The 17,997-nt window shown below is 39.8% G+C and overlaps 1 pseudogene; it reads right to left on the reverse strand.

Annotated features, from left to right (window-relative positions):
- Positions 1-17,685: 17,685 nt before the first annotated feature.
- Positions 17,686-17,997, reverse strand: LOC149263422 (replication protein A 70 kDa DNA-binding subunit B pseudogene; annotated as a pseudogene).

Genomic DNA, 17,997 nt, shown 5'->3' on the forward strand with positions numbered 1-17,997 from the left:
CCATCATATAGTTTATTTAAAGGCGTTGCCTCTTTATCTTCATCCTTGTGGATTTTAATTTTCAACGGAATTTGACACCCAAATGCCAAATTTTCGTCTCATCACCCTTGAAAACTAGCTCCCAGATGCATGCAACCACAAGCCAGAAGCATGGACTTAAAACCATAAGGCGCTTAGCCTTGAGAAATTTACCCAATAATTAAGAAACATAAACGTTCGATAGCTGCTCCAAGTAATTCAATTTAGATCGAAAATAAGAAATTCATCTAGGGCCTTGTTGCCACACAATCTAGCAGGGGTCCAAGGAGGGGTACCTAAGGGACAACTAATAGACCAAATGAAAACAATGGGACAAAGACCCACTGTTACCTTAGACAATGTCCCTTTCTCTTTACGAACTTTCACTGATGGGAGGAGTCTCGATATAAGGGAAATCACAAGGATGGTAGGATTAATGGCTAAGTATGGTGTGATTTCTAAGGCCCATTCAAAGCAGAGGCTCAAATAATGGCGCAAGTGCTTCAAAGAGAAGCTAATGGATCTCGAAGAAAGGCTTATGAGGAGACCGAGACCTAGGAAGAAGGGTTATTCAATCACAAGGGACACTCCTAGACCAAGGCTTCCTGAGGAGGCAAGGTCCTCCTTAAGGTTTGTAAGATAACGACCATATAAAGGTTTGGGACCACAAGAGAGACCTATAGGGAATCCAATCAAGGCACAGGGCTAGGTCAAGAAAGGATGAGAAAGGTAAACAAATGATTAAATTCCTTTTATTTTCAAGAAGAAATGACCTTTAGAATGCCACTAACCAAAAATATTCAAGATCAACTCCAAAGTTTGAGCTAGGGTTTGAGTTTTCCCTCAAACTAGCCATGAGAATTAACTCAAAATTTGATGGTCACTAGAGAGGAGAACAACATAGTATTCTATCCAATTAATTTTTCAATGTCATCCCTCTAATGCAATTCATATAAGGCGTTAGCTATTCATCTAGGATTAGGGCAGAACTTGAAAAAAAATGAGAAAAGGAAAATGGTTTAGGGTTGATCATCTAGGATTTAAGACCAATGCCTAGCTATTGGGAATATTAGAGTCAAAATGATCTCGATTTATGAAAATTCGCTCTTCAAGGAGGCTTAAAGAAGCAACTTCACTAACTATGGATGCAGCTACACGAAAACTTTAGAATTTTTATACTTTCATGACAAAGGTTATGGAGTTTCAAGGATGAAAATTCATATTATCCTCTAGGAATGTTCATTCATTCATTCTTTTTCCAATGAGTAAAAAATGTGAAAATTTCCAATAGTTTCAATGATTCCACTAAGTTTTATTATTTAGGGCACATTATTTAACCATAAGAAAATAATTCCATGCATTAGACACTTATTAAAATAAAAATATAGCATTATATTTCACTTACAAGACAAAGAAGAGTATATCCATACACAATCTTGCCAAAGAGAAGCTCAAAGAGAGATAGTGAAAACTTTCTACACATGAAAATGCATTTAATAATCCGAATCATTCCATAAATTGCGGGTCTGAATTCTTTAGAGAGAGATATCCCAAATCCAAGTGACGATCATTTATAAATGAGGCTCTCCTTCTGTTTATATGAGCCTCTCATAAGTTTGAATAGCCTAATGAAGTCCCTAAAAATGTTTTAATGTGCAAAATAACAACCCAATTAGTGACAAGCCCACCAAATAGCTCAAAAGTATAAAATAAGCCTTTCTCATGAGGCCGAAAAAATTAAAATAATGGTGTAAGGGGGTCATTGGAAGGCCAAGATAAGTCCTCCATGTGCCATGATGAAGAGGAGGGTTGTCCAAATGATGATTAAGGGGGTGGCGCCTTGGTATTAAAGCAAAGCATTGTGGTGCTTCCAAGTGGCCATGGGGCACAATCAATGGTCTCATGGGTCTCCAACTGGATCAAACATGTCTATGCTCCATCAATAAGGGCTAGAATGATGACACATGCCCTCCCATGTCTCACTAGATGAGACAACACCCCATCTGGGCCCTGGATCAATTTCCAAGTATCAGGTGCAAGTATGTGGTCGAATGGGAAATGTGGTCCAAGTGCATCATCATCTCTGTATTGCCAAGGAACAAGCAAGAAGTATGTGGTGCTAAAGAAGACCATGGCGTGACAATCAATGCTCTACTATAGTGGAAGCCCATGGTTCTCAAAGCTCACCCTACTAGTGCCATTATGACTATCTAGAGGGTTTGGATCCTGTATAGAGAGGTTAAGTCTAAGATGAAGACTCACCTGCAATATTGTATAAGATCCAATGTGTCTCCTCACCTTCCAGTACAATTAATCATTAGTGCAATTGAGTAAATAATCTTGCTAACCGGGGGCAAAAGTGGACACTTCATAGTGGCATGCCCTTCGAAATGGGCTTCAGAGCGTATAGGTCTCACAAAGCTCAACAACAAAGGTTAATAAAGGACCCTATTAGGTGGTTTCAACCTCTAAGGGAGTGACAAGTCCATGGTATATCCGTCAAATGGAAGGTGTCATGTGAAATGATGGTAAAATGGAGTGGGGCAACAGGGAAGGCTCCAAGCCACATGCCATGGTACAAAGGTAGCTATAATGAGGGAAGCCCACACATGGGTATATGGATGTAGGAGGGAGAAATCATGGTACATGAGTTACTCCGACCTTTGGTTTTCCACCCTTCTTCATATGCCTTTTCATTTTATTGATTTTTCTTTCTTTTACTGCTTGGGGTTCTAGGGGATGAGAGCATGATGTGTACGATGAAGCAATGATTACCCCCTTAAGGTTGGGCAGTTCATCTCCCACCAGGGTTTGGGACAATGATGGGTTCCTTAATGATGTAGGGGAAACTCATAGGGGCCCTAGGAACTAGGGTGATGACCATAGTGATAGCAGGGGGAGCTCATGTTTGGATTTTTCCCACGTGCTAAATTATTAGGTCTCGGCCATATTTTGTATATTGTGGTACATTTATTGTTGTAAGTGGCCAAATGCTTTTAATTTTCTTTTTAGATGCATCAACCTTCAGGGCATCATTCCAGGTCTGACCTAAAGTGTGGGCAAGGGGAGGCTAACTCCTTGTTGATCCAATGAAAAAATGTGGACCTAGATGGGAAAAGTGTTAAATGGGGTTATAATGAGCATAAGGGAGTGAGATATATGGTGTCGGGAAGTGGGACCATGCAATGAAATTAGGGTTTCCCATTTAGTGCCACTCTTAAAGCTAGTCATTAAGGAATTTTTGAGCTCTAAAATGGGCTTCCTAAGGAAATTATAAAATAATAGTTGAAATAATAAAATAAGATTACATTACATCATCAAAATTTAGAGGGAAAAAAGACAAAACTATTTTTTCAACTCGTATTTTCAACTTATCTCTGTATGGGTTTACTCAAATTTTGAGCGGAAATGCTCGTTGGATGCATAATTTGATTCCTCATCCAAGGAGTACCCATGTTGCATACTTTCGATGGACCCTGCTACACAAAAAATGAGAAATACATGAAAAACATTATTGAAATCACATTTTTTCATGTATTTCTCATTTTTCATGTAGTAGGGTCCATCAAAAGTATGCAACATGGGTACTCCTTGGATGAGGAATTAAATTTTGCATCCAATGAGTACTCCTACTCAAAATTTGAGTAAAAACTTAGGGAGATAAGTTGAAAATATGAGTTGAAAAAGTAGTTTTATTATTTTTTAATCTTTGTACTTTTTTACTCCAAAAATGGTGAATCATCCCCCATGGTTGACATCATCATTTTGAATCCTATTGGTCCTTATAAAGTTTATTTTGGTTGTAGATTTTTCTTAGGAGGCCCATTTTAGACCTCAAAAATCCCCTAATGAGCCAATAGTACAGATCCCATGGGATTAGGATACAAGATTTACCGCCAAGTTGGGACAAGCGAACACGAGTACAAACCAAGTCCATTCTTTTTTTTGAATCCCCCTGTTAATCCATGTCCAAATGTGCCCAATAAAAGCAAGCATAAACACCTAATTACATAATGAAAAGTAATATCTTCAGGGTTAGAAGGCCCATCTTCAAACATACAATCATAACTGATGGGCGAGGGCACACATTGGCTGGCTCAGGTGGTAGAGAATATGGCACATGAAGTGTTTGGTGGCTACAAGGGGTTGCTGGTGTTACACAGTATTTTGTCACACCTCCTGCACTTCCTTGTGACATACCCCGAAGTGCCCGAAACATGACCATAATGCAGTGTACTCATTCATATATGCAGCTTAGATCCTCCCTCAGAAATTGATTGGAAAATGCCTTGAGCTTTGCCCAAAGGAAATAGCTCTAAAACCCTAATTTGAGAATCATCGCTCTTATGAGACTAAAAACCGCGATGGTCGCCTGTTGTATTATACTCAACCTATGATGGCATCGCTCTGTTTACTTGTATATCCGTGATGATCCCAAAAAGGAAATTTTCCCAAAGAGGATGAGCTAGAGATTGTTCGATGTAGATGAGGTTGAGTTCTCCCAACATGGCCTCTTGGTCTTATCCCTATGAGCTACCTCCTTGAGATGAGAGCCTACTCCTATCTTTGGAGAGATCCTAACTCCCTTTCCCAGCATATATATTCATCCTCTCCCATTCCAAAATGGTTGGTCTTTTTCTATTTTCACCCTTATGCTAAGATTGTGCCTATATGCTACTCATTTGGCTTGGAGAAGGAGTGATTGGAGATACTAGCTTGGCCTTGGACATTCATTCAAGGAGAGCCTATTGAAATCAAGGCTTGGTTGTATGCTTCCTCCTTTATTCTATTAATATACAATTGTTGGTCCATTTTCCCTAAATGTGTATGTTCATGTATCATTTAGCTTAACACTCCTTGATCTATTAAGTATGTTACTTTTGAATATGCAATATGTATTTTTATGCCTTGTTGTGTCTTGATCTCTTGTGCAAGTACATAAACACTGTGAGTAGTAGGAACGAGCCCATGACGCAAGTGATTCAAGGTATTCAATAAAGGATGACGAGATAACATCAGAACGATGTAGGCCATCTTCTTTGTCTCTCTTTTCAATTATAACTTAGGAAAGTGTACAGTAGATTGTCACGCAGGTTGCTAGTCCCACTCATTGGGCTAGAGGGATCGTCTCTATCTGCAAAGAGGATTTACCTAGACAACACAATGGTGACTCCACTGGGGAAGCTATAACCCTTTCCATCCATTCCTTCAATCAAATCCTATGACTAGTTAGACCAACCGTCGATTTCTTAGCTTGTCTGCATCAATCTAGGTTTATACCATCACTGATTATTGCCTTAGAGTGCTAAGTCTGGATTGTCTCTTGGAATCTTTTTTGGTTTTTCCCATATTCCTCAACCATCGTGGGTTTAGCTCTCACAGTCGCGATGGCATCATGATTTTTTACATGTACCATGGCGATGGAAAATTTTTCTTCACTGTTTGGTTGCGCTGAAATCATCACTACTTTTGCTATACAAAGTAGTGATGATGACCCCGACCATCTCAAGTTTGGCTATGCAAAGTAGCGATGATAACCCAATCATCACGGGTTTGGGTATAGAAAGTAGTGATGATCCTTGAATGTGAGATTTTTTAAGGTTTGTTCGTTAGAATCTAGTGTGTCTTGGCCCCTAAGGTCTTTTCCTATCCTGTATGCTTGGATTTGTCAGTTTTTGATTGATTGTCTTGATTAATTTGTGAAATTTGTCTCATTGGATTTGAAGTGAAATCTAATTGAGTTCTAGGGTTTCTAGTCAATTGGTCATCACTTGCTTCTTGTTGGTGTCATTGAGATGTTTTTTTTGCTGATTGATTGAGTGTTGTTTTATGTGGAAATCATTGAAAACATCGTTTTGCATTTGTTTTAGCTTGTATTTCGAAATTTACTTTTCGTGAAAATGCATTAGATTAGTTGCATTGAAAAGTTATTTTTTGAGATTCATCATTGAAAATAGATTACATTTTTCAGTGATTGAAAGTTAAAAACTGTATTAGGTGCATCAAATCATTCAAAATGAAAATAAAAGAATAAGTCATATAAGTGCATCTTTGTAAAGTAAAATCATTTTTCTTTCGAAAAGTTGCATTTAGGATAGTGAAAAGTGGAAATCATTTTTTTCTTTTGGCATTATGTTTGGAAGACGAAAATGAAAGTTAGTGGAAGGCAATTTGCATGATGCATTTTGTTTGATGTATTATTGATTGAAATTTCTTCCCTTGATTAATCTAGCTTTCATTGAAATGAAAAGTTTTCCTTTTCTCATATAGTTGCATCATAGGTGTTCATGTGACATCGTTTTGAGCCTTGAAACTGAAACTTAATTAAATATAAACTTAAAATTTACCTCAATAAACATAAGGAGCATTTGGAACTTAACACAAATATCTAAAGGTCTAGGCTAGAGACGTGTTCTGACGTTTTTAAACATAGAAGTTGTCGTTAACTGCTTGTAGTGTATCCTGGGGGTGAAATCCCGTCCCAGTATGGAAGTATATAGAAGGTTCTCCAGTACTTTTGGGTATATCAGAGGCACTTCAGTATGATAAGTATATAGGGACGCTCTCATCGAACGGTTTTGCATTAGACAAAGCTAACACAGACTTATTCTCCCCATATCGTCATGTATATATTGGGAGATCCCATTAGGTTGTTATCCTTTAGCCATAGGTAACCGAGTCAGTCGCCTTGTAAATGTGATACACTGAACACAACATTCAGGGAGATTGGTCACTGTACGTTAAGTCCTTGGTTTCGGCTGAGGTGTATATTGTGGTTCATGGATACTTGGTAAACCCTTTTGCCTAGATTACCCCTTTTTGATTTATTTTTTTTAAATTTATAAAATCAATTAATTGATCGCGGAAGAAAATCCTTCTTGTGGAAATAATCCTTAGTATATCTTAGGTTGATACCAACGGAAACATTTCTTGAGTCTACCAGTTAAGGAATCCCCTCTGATGGGAATCCTAGTCATTTTCCCTCTTTTGGAAATGTTGGTGCTCCTTATATGGCAACGTTGTCCCTTCCTTGATTGACCATTGGTCTACCAGTTTGGTTGTTTTCGACCTCGGTGATTCTGAGTGTCCAAACTGCTTTTCAACCGATTTTTCCTCCACCTGAACAACATCAACCTCATGCTGATCCTAAAGTTGGCCCCTCACCTCCTTCACCTATTTCTTCACCTTGTTCTTCCTCTTCGCCTAGTGAAAGTCTGGATTCTAGTAGCCAGGAAGGTAAGAAGAAGAAGAAGAAAAATAAACAAGGGGGCAACCAAGCAGTCATTGCTACAGATGTAAATGATGTAGAAAAATCTTCCAACCAACCCTAGAGAGTAAAATTCCCTTTCATGTTATGAAAGGGTGACCACCTTCTTCGAAATTGTCCTGGTAGTCCCAAGGTCTTAGAAGTGTGGTTACAGGTTCACATCGACCTTTGTCATCAGCCTCTGGTGACCATACTAGTGATAAACCTTCAACTATTGATAGTAAAGCCTATGAGAAAAAGGGAAAAGTGAAATTTACCTGTAAGTTGTGTGAAGGTAATCATCCCATTCACCTTTGTTGTCTTATGGATGAAGCTTCCAAAGAGTTGGAAAACCTTACAACTTCTCAACCTCGTCTTTCGGACGGGTATCAAAAGCTTTCCCTTGATCCTTCACTAGTTGATCCAGTGATTGATCAAAAGTCATCTTTGGTCAACCCCACTCTCTCTAAAAGTGAGTCTCATGAGTTCGTTCTTGATTAGCCATTGGTTGAGAAAACGATAGAACTAGATCAATCTTCAGTTAATCGTACCTTTCAGGTAGAGAGTGAACCCCATACTGCTCAGGTTCTTATGGTTTCATCAGTTTTAAATGAACTAGAGAGAAATCCTCCCATTCCCAAGGCGAATGAGAGCAGTTCTCCTGTTCCCATAGAGCAAGAGGGCATTTCTCACGTTGCTACGACACCCCCTCTGAGTAGTTTAGTCACTTCTTTTGATTGGATTCGACTGGAAGGATATCGTCTTCTGCCTTATGTGCCTTTCCAGATTACAGTACAAGCTTACCATATGGCCGTACCTAGCATATTCATCGACGAGGGCACATTTTTTAGCGTTCTGTCCTCAACTGCTTGGCAAGCTTTAGGTCCTCCTTAGCTTGTCCCCGTCACCCAAAATTTGTTAGCTTTTAATAGAGGAACCAATCAATAGTTAGGGATCCTTCTTAAGTTTCCTATTACTTTGGGAGGAAAGACTGTCTATATAGAAGTGATGGTTGTCCAAGGCCCTTTATATTTTAATCTACTCCTTGGTCGTGACAATGTTTATGTCATGGGAGTTCTTGTCTCTTCAGTCTTTCGAGTGATGTGTTCCCCCATGAAGGAAGCATTGTGATCATTGATAATCTTACATTCATTGGTCATGAGTCAACTCCCCATCAACCATCATCCCTAAATTGTTCTCATATGCAAGTGGTATCACCCCTGCCACATGTTAATTATGTGGCCACATGTTCCATGCCCACATCTACTGATGATCAATTAGGTGATGTAGTACACCATGTACTGGGGCATTGGAGCCCAATTTTTCATTTGGATCCCTGGACATGTATCCCTTCTAGAGTGTTGTTCTCCCATCTAATGAGAACCTCTTTGAAGCCATGGCCTCTTTTGGTCTTTGATCGAGAAGGGATATGGAGTAGAGTTCCATGTCTTGTGTCAAGCTCCTTAGAAAATGAAACAAATCATATGAGGATAGTTCTTTTACTATGTAAACCTCGTTAAAAAATGAAATAGGTATCTATGGAGCAGAGTTCCCTGTCTTGTGTCAAGCTCCTTAAAAAGTGAAACAAGGTATATGGAGCAGAGTTCCCTATCCTGTGTCAAGCTCGTTAAAAAATGAAACAAGGACCATGAGGATAATTCTTTTACTATGTCAACCTCGTTAAAAATGAAATAGGTCTCCATGAGCATAGTTCCTTTACTTGTGTCAAGCTCGTTAAAAAATGAAACAAATCCCCTTCCAATTCGAGTCTTTGATTAGATCTCGTAAAATCCCAGTCGAGTATTTCACTTGATCTCGTAAGTGAACCTTCATTCCATCTACCTGTTAGTAACCAACAGTCTACTTAGGTGAATGAAATGAAGCTTGGGGGGCCTGTACCTTGAATTGAGTCATTATGTTGGGGGCATGCAAACTCATCTCAAGCATAGTTTATCTTTGTTTCAAGCTTGTGTAAAAATGAAACCAATTCCAAGCATAGGTTTTCTCATGTTTCAATCTTGTGAAAAAATGAAACCACCTTCAAGTACACTCAAGCATAGTTTCTCATGTTTCAAGCTTATGTAAAAATGAAACCATTCCCTCTTTAAATCTCGTGATTGTCATTTTTATCAGTGTGTTTTTCCAGATGAGCCTTCGTTTTTTCATTCCATCGTCACCATTTCTTTGGCCGATCATATGATTTCACTTGGTTGTTTTACCCTTGCCTGAGGAACATCTACAATGAGTGGTCTTATTAGCTAGCCTCTTGACCATTACATGTTTTGAACAGTTTCGTCATTACCAGAACCAATTTCTATCCTTTTATACCGCTCATTCCTCCAGGAAGAGTCATCTTTCAGCTCTTTTCTAACTCTTGAAATATGAAAATATTTCCGAGTACTTGTATTTTCAAACTTGTTAAATTAAATGAATTGATGTCATCTCAATATATGTTTACCCATTTTTTGGCAGAGATTTATTATTTACGAAAAAGGTACACCTTGGTTGATATGGTCAAGAGGTTCTCTTGAATATTGTTTTCTACCTTTTCAGGTTCGAGGGAAAAATTAAGAAAAAGGGACCTGATGGAGTTTTCTTTTTCATCTCTTTTTCAAACTCTCTAAATATGAAAAAGATACTGAGTTATTCTTCTGTCGAGTTCGTTAAAAATGTTTATGACAAAAGACTTGTCACCATGATGAGACTGAGTTTCTCCTTCCTACGACTCATAAAACTTACTAGGATGGATTCATCTGAAGGGTGAACTTATACGACAAGCATATGGTATCCTCTTCAAGCTTGTGTAAAAATAAAGAGGTACTCACTAGAAATAGTGGGGGAAAAGTGAAACTGAAACATCTCTTGTATAGGCAGCATGTCGCTCTTGAACATGACACTCATATGCTTCTCATGTCGAGCTTGGGACATCCTCACGCAGTCACTTGTCCTTCTGGGTTTGGGTAATCCATTTTGCCTCTCATTTGATTATTCCACTTCGTCACTATGACCCTTGGTCCTATGTTTATTCAAATGCTACCACACTTCGAAGTCGTGTCGCCGATATGTTCAAGAGAAGTCCTATCTGCAGTCTATTACCTATACATTGTCTGACTCTTTGCTACAGTCTTGGATCCTACTCATTTCATTCCATTTTATTCCTTGTTTCATGTCGATGATGAGGGAACCATTATGACCCTCCTTCGACGGGTCACTTCCTGTCAAATTTAGCTCATTATCCAAGAAGATGACTTAGAAACTCCCTTTCACTACCTTAGAGCTTGCATGCCTTAATGACAAGTTCTTCACATCCAACGACAAGTTTTCATCATTGGCCTTCGATCAAGTGATTCCACGAGTGTTCAACTTTAGCTTCTTTTTTCACATTCATGGATTGTACTATTGTACCTTGAGAGCCATTGTCATTATTGGTGGTTTCTCTCATGCCTGTTAACAGTCCACATCATTGGCCAGTAATTAGGTGGTTTTCTAGCATCTTCAACTTCAACACATTCATTCACATGTTAGAATTAGTACTTTGATCGGGTTGGGATGGAGCACAAGACCTTGAGTCTTGTTTGATATGACTCAAGCTGTGTGGAGTTATGTGTTATTCATGATTGTACACATGTTTCTACTATACAGATGGCTGTGACCATACCGTGGGACTTTTCATTTATGATGATCCTTCTATATCGGGTGGCTATGTCCATACCTTGGATCTTAGATCTACAGATGATCCTTCTCATTTGGATGGTTGCACCCATGCCATGGATCCTTTCATATATTTCTTTCTACTTGGATGGCTATGTCCATACTGTGGATTGATTTTTTGACATCAGATATGTATATGTATATGCATCCTTGATTTGCAGGTCTCTTGATAATGTTTTTCCTCATCCTTGCAAAAGATCGTAAAGCATCTCAGCGATCATTCCTCGTTCTGCCTTCATGCTTGAGGGGGAATCTGTTACATAGTATTTTGTCACACCTCCTCACTTTCCTGTGACATACCCCAAAGTGCCCAAAAAATGACCATAATGTAGTGTACTCATTCATATATGTAGCTAAGATCCTCCCTCAGAAATTGTTTAGAAAATGCCTTGAGCTTCCCCTGAAGGAAATAACTTTAAAACCCTAATTTGAGAATCATTGCCCTTATGAGACTAAAAACCGCGATGTTCTCCTACTGTATTATACTCAACTCGTGATGGCATCGCTCAGTTTACTTGTATACCGACGATGATCCCAAAAAGGAAATTTTCCCAAAGAGGATGAGAAGCTTTGTGATCTAGAAGCTTCCAAAGCGACGAGTTGGAGATTTTTCAGTGTAGATGAGGTCGAGTTATCCAAACTTGGCCTCTTGGTCTTATCCCTATGAGCTACCTCCTTGAGATGAGGCCTACTCCTATCTTTGGAGAGATCCTAGCTCCCTTTCCTAGCCTGTATATTCATCCTCTCCCATTCCCAAATGGTTGGTATTTGTCTATTTGCACCCTTATTCTAATATTGTGCCTATATGCTACTCATTTGGCTTGGAGAAGGAGTGCTTGGAGAGACTAGCTTGGACTTGGACATTCATTCAAGGAGATCCTATTAACATCAAGGCTTGGTTGTATGCTTCCTCCTTTATTCTATTAATATACAATTGTTGGTTCATTTTCCCTAAATGTGTATGTTCATGTATCATTTAGCTTAATGACGCTCCTTTATATGTTAAGTATGTTACTTTTGAATATGCTATTTGTATTGGTATGTCTTTTCGTGTCTTGATCTCTTGTGCAGGTGCATAAACGATGTGAGCAGTAGGAAGGAGCCCGTGACGCAAGTGATTCAAGGTTTTCAACAAAGGACGATGAGATAACATCAGAACGAGGTAGGTCGTCTTCTTTGTTTCTCTTTTCAATTGTAACTTAGGAAAGTGTCCAGTAGATTGTCACACAGGTTGCTAGTCCCACTCATTGGGCTAGAGGGATCGTCTCTGTTCGCAGAGAGGATTTACCTAGACAATAACTGGCTACAAACTGAAGACAAATCTAGGAGAAAATTTTCTCCTATAGGGGTCACCTACTGATGGTGGCTAACAAGCCCCCTACCTAACCGACAATTAATGAAGGGGGGGTGGGGGGGTTGGGGTGGGGTGTCTGGGATTTGTCACGTAAGCAAATTAAATCACCCATATCTATTTTTAGTGCACCAAACAAAATCTATAGGGGTATTTAATCTGATGACAAGTATGGTACTTTGGGGCCCCCTAGATTTTTCAAGTTTCAATGAGGGGGGAGGGCTCTGAGATTTGTTATATGCACCCTTGATCTAGTGCGACACCACATCAATTAGACAAGCCCACTAAAACACCACCTAAACTCCAACTATTGTTACACATCCATGGGCCAACTCGTTTAACGCTGCAAAACTGTATACAATTTCTCCCTGGCACGAATCCCGAGGTTATTCTATCTCACTTACCATATCATCTTTCTTCCACTTGTCATGCAATGTCATTGCCACATGTCACTTGAAAATGAGCCACTTGGCCACCCAAAAACGCCCTCTTCCCGCCACATGTCATTGTCATAGAGTGCCACATCATCATCTTGTCACATCACTACCACCTATCACCACTTGGATGCCAGCTCATGTTGCCCCCTGTTTGGGGTCCATCACCTATTTATTTGTGGAAAAATATGAATCTAGGTCTTTTGAGAATTAGCATATATGTACTATGCCTGGAGGTCTAAATACCTAGATACATTTTGTAGTACAGAAACATGACCAATATGGAACTACGAGCTTTCAGTATTCTGTTGAATATGGATCTGGGTCTTTTCTTAAGTGGCTGCATTGTGCAACCCCCAGATATCCAAATGCTCAAATTTCTCTTCATGGATGTGGAACTTCATCGATTGAAACCTAGATATTGCTACCTCCAGAGATTCTAGGTCTTTTCTTAATTGGTTTCCTTGTTCAACCCCTAGATACTCGAATGCATAGATACCTTTTGTGACTCCTAGATACATGAATGCCCAGATAAGTTCAAATGAATCTGATATTTGCCTCTTTCTTCCAAGTTCCAACTTGGTTGCACCTCGAATGTCCCGGATGCCCAGATTCCTTGAATCCATATTTTCATGCTAACACAACCTTCACTTCTACCCACATTTTCTCCTCATTCTTTGGGAGTTTGATCAAGTTCCATATACCATTGAAAAAACCTCTGAGAAGGCTATCCAACCAAGCACTTTGCATGTTCTTTTGAATAAGTTACATGCAGACAAAACACCTTCAAAGGTAGGCTACTAGGCTACACATGCAACAATAAACAAACTCAACACACATCGATGACAACATCAAAAAGCTCCCTCTGAACTTGTCTTCACTTGACATCAATGACTAGAATTGACATCAATGACAACAACTGCCAACTTGCTCAACAATCTCCTCCTTTGGCATTGATGGAAACATCTCCAAACATTGCAAGTTAGTGATGTCAATACCACCACTTGGCAATACTACCCTTGTCTGCTGCTAAAGAAATTTTTTTATTTTCTCACTCTCCCCCTTTCCTTCTAAAATTCCAGTGGCTGATCACTCGTAATCTCCCCCTTTCTCACTCACCATCTTCAATATCTTTGTACACACTTCCTCTCACCTATAATGTTTTCTCACTCTCCCCCTTTGACATCAATGATAAAGGGGTATGTTTTCTAGAAATACACAATATGCTCACTCTTCCTTGTGATACCAAATGAACAGATGCTCCCCCTGAACACGTGCTACACTGCTGAAACATGTAACTCCCCATGAGCATGATACCAGTTACATATAACCTTTTCATTTCATCAATCTTCTCTTGCATCTTACTCTAGAAAACCTGACATGAGCTAAGTAGCTTCCGGTCCTCATACTGACAAGGTTAGTGGGATGACAGAGATATCATTCCCAATAGTTCTCTAAGGTAATCAAATGGATCTCTAGAAAGCGGTTTGGTGAATATATCTACAATTTTCTCATAAGTGGCAACATATTCAAGCCTAATAGTCTGATCAACACTTGGTCTCTCAAGAAATGATATTTAATAGGAATATGGTATGTTTTGAAATGCATTACAAGTTTATTTGTAATATTAATAGCACTAGTATAATCACGCAAACTATGAATAGGATCAACATATTCAACCTTGATATGTTTAAGCGTTTGTTTCATCCACACAATATGAGTATAACATGAAACTATTGCTACATGCTCAGCTTCAATTGAAGACAAAGAAATAAATTTTTTCTTTTTGCTTACGGAGGATACCATACAATTCTTGAAAAAGAATGTTGCACCACTTGTGCTCTTTCTATCATCAACATTTATTTCCCAATCTACATTAGTGTATGCCATTAGATTGAAAATTTTCTTCTTGCATACCATATGCCATGGTCAATTGTACCCTTTAGATATTTGAAGATTCTTTTTACTGCATTCACATGGCTCTCTTTAGGGTTAGAATAGAATTGAGCAACCAATCTTACAACTTGCATTATGTTTTTTTTTTTTACAAGAACGGTTATGGAATATATTATTGGGTCGGTCTGAATACCAATTTTCTGATTACAAAAGACCTGATCCAGTAGAGTTCATCCTTCTGAGTAACTGTGGAGCTTGAATTCCACTTCCAGTTCCTTTTGGGGTCATTTAAAGAGTTTGTTTCTGCAATTTGCCCAAGTTTAAATATACAGACAAATTGTTTGAGAATCAAGCAAAAGAACATAGGTGCTTTTCAGATTTACGGGATTGGGACCCATGTTTCTTCCTCGTCGCTTTTCATTGCCCCGTCCTTGAGTTGTGCTGCTTTATTGGCTTCAAGATCTGCTTCTTTGTTGTTGTCTCTCAGCACATGATAGTATCTCAGGTTTTGGAACAGCTTCGCCATGCTTCTGATTCTTTGGATCAACCTTGCTAACCTTAGATCCCGCAGACTTGAATTGGTCACCATGGTTTTTATGATCACTTCAGAGTCCCCAAAAATTATTGCCTCCTTGATTCCCAGCTTCAAAAGTAGGTTAAGTCCTTGGAAGAGGGCTAATGCCTCAGCTTGGATACTAGAGTTGATTCCCAGACCCCAGGCAAACTGAAGAATCGCTACTCCATCAATGTTTTTAATAACTCCTCCTGCTCCGGCCTTGCCCAGATTCCCTTTTGATGCCCCTTCAAAGAATAGAGAGTGAGCCTTTTGTTTGGGGACCCAGTTTTGAAACTCCTCGCTGTTTTTTCCCCTGATTTGCCATTCCTCAGGGTGGTCCATGCTTCTGATTTTTTGGCGGAATTTCAGGTCTAGGGAGAACCCCCAATCTATGTCTATCTGGCTGAGATTTGAGTCGTCTTTTTGTTCTGCCAAGCATTCTTTTAATTGGCTCTTTACCTTGGCTGCAACTTTCTTGGGAATGTGCTGAATACTTCTAAAGATTCTGCCATTTCGCTCTAACCAAATTTGCCAGCAGCAAATTTTGAGAAGGGATGCCCTGGCCGCTTTGATCAATTTGTTTTTAGGAGAGGGACCCGGATAACTGTTTTTCCAAGTTTCAAATAGGACTGTTATTATGGTAGGTAACTCGAACCTTGGATTCCAATCATCCATTAATTCTCTCCATACCTGAATGGAGTATTTACAGCTGAGAATAAGATGCGTGGTGTTCTCTTCTGATTCTTGGCACAAGGAACATCTGGAAGGTCCACAGTAACCTCGCTTCTGGAGTTTATCCTCTGTCAATATTTTTCTATGGCATGTTGGACACCTAATCCTAAAGGGTTAGTGTGGAAGCCGAAAAGACTAAGCAGTCCAAGAGACCTTGGGATCTGAAACCCAAGAGTCACAACATTGTACTATAAATGTATATCTGATGTTAATAATAAAATGAACTCACTGATTTATCTTTCCTATTCTATGTTTTCCATGTGAGTTTAACATGGTATCAGAGCCACTTGTTTTTCTGTGGCCTGTTATGTGCATGTCAGTCCTGGCCTTCTGCCATATTCTTTTCCAGCGCCACTGACATGCTGCCTCTGCCATATAACGCATCTGTCCTAGCCGTTCTGAGATGTTTGTCTTCCATATTCTATTTATGAGACCTGCGTTCACTGTCCATATACGCTCTGCGTTCACTGTCCATATACGCTCAGCCTGAGACCTGCGTTCACTGTCCATATACGCTCAGCCTGAGACCTGCGTTCACTGTCCATATACGCTCAGCCTGAGACCTGCGTTCACTATCCATATACGCTCAGCCTCTGTTGTCCGGATTATTGCAGCATCGATGGCATGGCATCTACAACCTCTCTGACTTTCTTCTCATCTATTTGTGGAAGTGAAATCTTAATCCTCGCAGATTTGCATGTGAAGCTACCATTGAATTCAAACTTATTTGAATAACGCATCATTTCAAAATACATCTGCTACGTTGAATAACGCATCTGTCATCTACGTATCTGTCATAACGCATCATTTCCAAATGCATCTGCTACGTTGAATAACGCATACTTCTGCTACGTATCTGTCATAACGCATCATTTCCAAACGCATCTGCATGCACCTCCCACAGCAGTAGCAGGCTGCCACAATAACGCTGCATTGTCCCTGCCATTGCGATTACGGCCTTCCTTACTGGATAAGCGTTCAACTTCGATTCGATTCCCATTAGAGCCATCCCCTGCTTGAAACGCATGGTGGTAAGATAGCAACCCTTTCACAATCTCTACGCTTGGCTATCACAGTCCAGTCCAAGTTAAGTCGCTGGAATTGGCTGCCGTTCATTCGACAGAAACTTCGATCTTGACCTCTGCTCCCTCGAGTTGAAACTGGAGTATGTATGGTCGTGTTCCTTTCTCCTTTGGAGTCAAGAATTGTCGATTGGCCTGCGGGGGTCTCGATCCTTTTGTTTGATGACGTGAAGTGGAATTGGTTATTGAGGCTGCTGCTGCGCATCGCTGATACAGTATTGTTCTTCGCGTGACAGACCCCCGCAGGGAGTTTATCTCTTTCACTCGAAATTGTAGTCTTGTTGGTTCTATTACGAGGTGCATTGGAGTCATGTGCTTTCATTCTTTAAGTATGGTTTGCATGGAGCGGTGTTACATGTTTTGGCTATGGTGCTAAGTGGCACGAGTTTGCTCCATTTTCTGGTGTGGCCATCTTCGAATGTCTCCATCATTATGTTGTTAGTTTGTAAGGCGTCTAGTTCTTGCGAAGTGTGTTGCACATAGAATAACACCCCGTGCGATACTCATTTAGCACCTTTTTTATTCCACTGCATCAAAGACAGTCCATTGCGCTCCCTCCGAGCTCCAAATGACAGCACCTCCTAAAGGTGAAATTGTGCAGAAGATTGGGTTTGCATGTTGCCACGCACTCACTCCAAAGAAATCGGAACCCACTAACTCTAAGCATGGGTTTTCATTTTTGAGATTTCTTCTAACAAATACTTGCATTCACCAGTCCAATCCACGGGGTTACATGAACGAACTGTAATGCGTTGCCTCATCTCATTCATGTATTCGGACTGTGCTACGCTGATACGAAGGACGTGAGGAACCCACATAGCCTTCTTAAGCTCTATCTGGTATGCCTTCTGATCCGCTTCCTCAGATCTAATAGCTAGCTCATCTGCTGTATGCCGAAGGATTTGCTCTGCTTGGTCATTGAAAACAGAAAGCCAGGCTTCACCACTTGAATCGGATGCCTTGACCACCAT

Source organism: Pinus tabuliformis, chromosome 6 (assembly GCF_031772625.1).
Source record: "Pinus tabuliformis cultivar Carrire ecotype Pingquan chromosome 6, CPIR1, whole genome shotgun sequence".
In the NCBI taxonomy this organism is placed as follows: Eukaryota; Viridiplantae; Streptophyta; class Pinopsida; order Pinales; family Pinaceae; genus Pinus; species Pinus tabuliformis.